This window comes from Chenopodium album, chromosome 18 (genome assembly GCF_948465745.1).
Source record: "Chenopodium album chromosome 18, dcCheAlbu1.1, whole genome shotgun sequence".
NCBI classification, from domain to species: domain Eukaryota; kingdom Viridiplantae; phylum Streptophyta; class Magnoliopsida; order Caryophyllales; family Amaranthaceae; genus Chenopodium; species Chenopodium album.
In genome coordinates, this window is record NC_137851.1 from 26,579,045 (window position 1) to 26,584,291 (window position 5,247).

At 34.6% G+C, this 5,247-nt stretch overlaps 1 non-coding gene across 1 annotated transcript; it reads left to right on the forward strand.

The window, feature by feature from the left end:
• The first annotated feature begins 3,543 nt into the window (after positions 1-3,543).
• Positions 3,544-3,649, forward strand: LOC145593212 (small nucleolar RNA R71). Its single transcript, XR_014102586.1, has one exon. It is a non-coding gene; the product is annotated as a small nucleolar RNA R71 (small nucleolar RNA).
• Positions 3,650-5,247: the final 1,598 nt, after the last annotated feature.

Here is a 5,247-nt window from a genome sequence, read left to right on the forward strand (position 1 = left end):
TCGCTAACTCCATAGTGGTTCTCAACCATTATTGGATATTCGGGGATGAAGGTACAAATCCAACCTAAAAGAGATTGAATCTACCCTAAAAATAGGCCTCTACTTATTATTCTCATATTCATGTGTGCATTCTGACTAACTCAATATAATAATCCTAAACCTGTTTAATCTGATCTATGTTGGTTGATTATTAATGCACAAACAAAACTATTATTGGCGATCACTTGAATTAAAATCATATTAGCCTAAATAAAATTATTAATTATTTTATTAAGCGTGAATTTAAGAACAAATTTCCTTTAAACCTGCAAGAAAGGGCGTGATCAAGCAATAACAATAATATCAAGCAACATATTAATATTGACACAACAAATCATCATCATCATCATTATAATAATATAATAATAGCAAGATCCTACGCATGATACTAACAAGATTAATAACAAATCCTAGCATGTCACTAAACAATAAAGATCAAAGCCTTAGCCCTAACATGGTAGAAGAAATAGGAAGCAACCTAAACACCATACTAGAAAGCAATAAATAACATCCTAACATGATACTAGGAATTAAAATAATCTAAGCACGCTTTCTAAAGATATATAGCAATGAAATTACTCATTTTTGTTGCCTCGTATCTCTTTCTATCAAAACAATACGCACGTTAGTAACATCAATAAAAATATTAAACCAACAATTAATTTAAATAATTGAAATAGGGATTTAGAACCAAACCCTCAGAACTATCAACCTTTCACATCGAGCTTGGTTAGGTGTGTTTAAGTCTTGTGATGGACGTATGCTGTTTTGAAAAGGCAAGGCTTAGAAAGAGGGAAAAAGAATAAGCTTCTAGCTTTGAAAAGAATAGATGATTGTTGATGATTGAAAACGGGGAAATACGATCCTATTTATAGAAAAACACGACCAAAAACGATTAGAAAAGAGTTAGAATTCGAATTGGAATAAAATTCCTTTTGACGCGGCAAGATAAAAAGCATCGCGGCGCGATAGGACCATCGCGACACGATGGAATTACCACTGCGCGATAAAACAGTTTTTTGTGGATTTTGTTTTTATCATAACTTTTGATCCAGAAGTCCAAATAAGGCATATAATATGTCGTTGGAAATTTCTTAAAGTTTACATTCTAACCAAATTAGAATGATATTTAAATCATTTATAGAATAAAAGATATGGATGAAAGAGTGGAAGGGTGTCTTTGGATAGAGTTTCGTATTTCTTTCATATCTTTTTCGTTATAGCTCGGAATTAATATTATAGTACATCATTTGAAAGAAAATTACAAGATATATCCAACCATGTTAGATTTGGATAAACTTTATGATTCACGAAAATAATATTTGATTATGTTTGAACGTCTTTTATTTCGAATAGAATTAGGAATTTCAAAAAGAGGAGTTTTATTTAATTTCAAATTCTTTAATCTTATCTTTTCAAAAAGGATAATTAATATCTTTTAGAAACTTATAGAAACTTCTAATAAATCATAATTTTTTTAGGAATATAATTAATATTAATGGACCCTCCACACGATCATTGGGTCGCACATTAAACTCGTTTAGACCCAGTTTAGTATTTTGACAATAACTTTCTCCTTATAACTCGGAATTGGGCTTATAATATATCGTTGGAAACGTCTTTTCAAGCCCCATCCAAATAAACAATTATTTAACCTTGATTATGGAGTAAACTAAACTAGATTGGATGTTTTTCATAAATAGGATACGAAATGAATGATTTTCGGAAAACAAAAAAAAGTATTTTTATTAAAACATTTTAGAAAACAGAAGAATTCACGAGACTCTTTAACATTTCACCTCACTCGATATTCATGACGTGAAAAGTACTTATCACTAGGTTTGGTTTTTTGGGGAGACATAATTTGGTGTCTACAGAAGCCCCCACTTTGACTGAGTTTGGAGAAACATAAGTTTCGAAAACAAAAGTCAAAGTAGCGATAGGGACGGAGAATGATTCAGAACGTTCTGTGATCCTTAATCATTCTTGTAATGCCGATACCTGCAAACTAGCGTTAGTTAATCGTGGTTCATTCCAATAGCGGTAAACTCTTTCCTCAGTTGCTTCTTAGGTCTTTGGTTATCCATGGATAAGACTTCGATAAGGTCAAAGTTACTAACATTGTTAATAGAGTAGGTGTTTTTGGAAGAAGAAGGATTATCATTCTTCTTTCCCTTCCAGCCACTGTTGTTACTATGGTTAGTAGCTTTCTGTTTTGCAAGATCATCTTCAATATCAATACCTATGTCATAGACAGCTTTGAAAGTATTTAAATTGCATTGGTATTCAGATGCTTTTGGTACTTGTCTTGGAGGTTCTTAAAGAACATCCTCATAGATTCCTTTTCAGTAGTAACTTCTACCATCCTAGCAGAAGTTTCCCTCCACTTGTTGAAGAAAGAAGTAAATCCTTCATTTTCTTTTTGTTTTAACATCTCAATCTCTCTATGGTCAGTTTCAACTTGAATGTTGCACTTATATCTATTAATGAAAGAGTTTGTTATTGAGTTCCAAGAAGAGATCTTCTCTTTGTCTAGCAAAAAGAACCATTGTTGACAAACGGTTTCTAGAGATAGCGAAAACAGCAAATGGAAAACTTTCCTATCAATCCCCTTGATATTCAATGTAGTTTTGAAAGCTCTTAAATGAAAATAGGGATTGTGAGTTGGCTTGAATCTAGGGATGTAATTGGCATTTAACTTCCGCGGAAGACGTTCCTTGTCCACCAAGACCCCTTGGGAACTAATTCCTTGATACTTATAATCGTTGGAAAGGCTTTCTTCCATACGCTCAAGTTGTTGTTGTTTACTAGGATCGTTGACTTAAAGAACGAGAGTCTTCAACATCTCAGTCAGATAATTCATGTTTTGCCTCAATGCATCAACTTCTTGTTGGGAAGCCATTAGTACGAACTTTTTCCGAAGTCTGATGGGTTTATCGAAGAGTAGAACTTGAACGAAAGTGTTGTCCTTGATTAAGCGCCCTTCTGTCCTTGACCAAGTGCTGTGGAAAGGGAGGTCATAAATACTTATTGTTAATTGTTTGACTCAAACTCGATTCAACATGCGATAGAGGGGAAGAGGTTATGGAATATGAGGGGAGTGACATGTATGGTGAAATTATGTTATTAGAAGAAGGAGGGGGTTGAGAATTAGAAGACATACCTCTCCCCTTAGATTGGGACGGAAGACTTGAAACTTGGTAGGTAGCACTTTCTAACTTTGCCTTGATAGCGGACATCTCCTTCCCCAAGTTTATCATTTGTAAGGATAGATTGTTGATTGCATTTAGATGATTAACCGAGTGCACCGAAGAGCTACTCTTGCTAGTTGACTCTCTTTCTCCATCTTGCCAATCTCTATAATACCTCACTACGTCTTCAATTATGTCCACCACTTCCTCTTCCGTTTTGTTCATGATAGGACCTCCGGCTCCTCCATCTAAACATGATTTTCCTTGAGGGCTAAGGCCTCCATAGAAGATTTGAATTATTTGATAGGTTGGAATTCCGTGATGAGGACATATTCTTTGATACTCTTTGTATCTCTCCCATGCTTCATAGAGGCTCTCACTTGGCTTTTGCTTGAAACCTTGAATCAAAGCTCTAGCCTCTGCCTTTTTCTTTTGAGGATAGAAACGGGATAGAAATTCCTTGGTAACCTCGTCCCATGTCCTTAGAGAATTCGGCTTAACCTCCTTGTCTAGCCATTCCAAAGCACTCCCTATGAGAGAAAAGGGAAAGAGCTTGAGGCGGATGAATTCTTGGGAAATTCCGTTCACCTTGATAGTATTACAATATTTTTCGAACTCCTTGAGATGGTTTAGTGGGCTTTCATGCTTTGCCCCACTAAATTTTCGCCTCTCTATCAAAGTGATCATTGCCGACCTTATTTCAAAATCATTTGCCGGAGTTGTAGGTGGAGCAATCCCACTCTCAAATCTATATGCACTACGAATCCCCAATTCTTTCAATGCCACTCTCGGGTTTTCTCCCATTCTCGCTTGTTCTTCTTGTTGTTGTTCTTCTTCACTTGAAATGCTAGGGCTCAAAGATTGTCTAGCACCCCTCAACCTTGCAATAGTTGTCTCAATTTCTGGATTAAATGGCACTAGTGAATGACCACGTGCTCTATGCATAAAATCTCAAAAGAAATGGTTAGTAGCACGGCTACAAATGTAGCCTAAAAAAAATGTTTCTGTATTTTCAATTAAAGGTGAAATAGACTCAACAACTATAAAAAAGCACCAATATCATTCCCCGGCAACGGCGCCAATTTTGATAAGAGGAAAATGTAGGTCGTTATCTACCTCTCCCTAGAGCCAAACTTAATTTGTAAACACTCAACCAACCTAATACAAGTATATGGTAAGTCAAGTGTCAAACCCAAAGGAATGAGTAGGAACAAATGCTATAACTTATGTCAAGCTAATTCAAAGAATATAAATGGTTGTGGTTGGTAACTAAGATGTCAAAAAGCTAGACAAATTGAAGAATTCAATATGCTAAACACTAGGGATATAGGTTCCACATGCAAGCTCAATGATTATGCTAATTTATAGATCACTCAATCGATTCAACATCAAAAGGGACAAATAATAGTTGCAATCAAAGGAATCCAAAAGCTATCTCCTATAAGCCAAGCTAGGGTTCACTATGAATGACTAACAAGGAAATTCACAATCAAATTCAATCAATTAAAGCAATTCTCAAATCAAGGGTTCATGTCATTGAAATTTGCAATGCAATCTAGATTAATCCTATAGGTTGACCACTCCTAGTTTAATTAATCACATGCACAACTATGTCAACTAATTTAATTGCAACAATCCAATCAATTTATTATCATCAACTAGGAAAAATCATCAATCAAGCATGCTTCCCCTTCTCCCTAGCAACTAATCTACTCACTAAACATGGTGAAATTAAGGAACAAAACAAATTCAATCAAATTCATATTCATTTTAAGCTTAATCAAAAGAAAATCAATCAATCAACAAATTCTAGAGCAAGGAATGTAATCCCAATCAAAATTCAAGAAACTAGAAAGAATTGCATTAAAAGTAAATCAAAGGTAAGAAATCTTACAAACTTTCATTGAATTGAAGAAGGAATTTCAAGATCAAATTGAAATCTAAGATCAAATTCAAGTACAAACAAGTAAATCTTAAGCTTCTCTCTCTACTTTCTCTCTCTACTATTTCTGGAAAA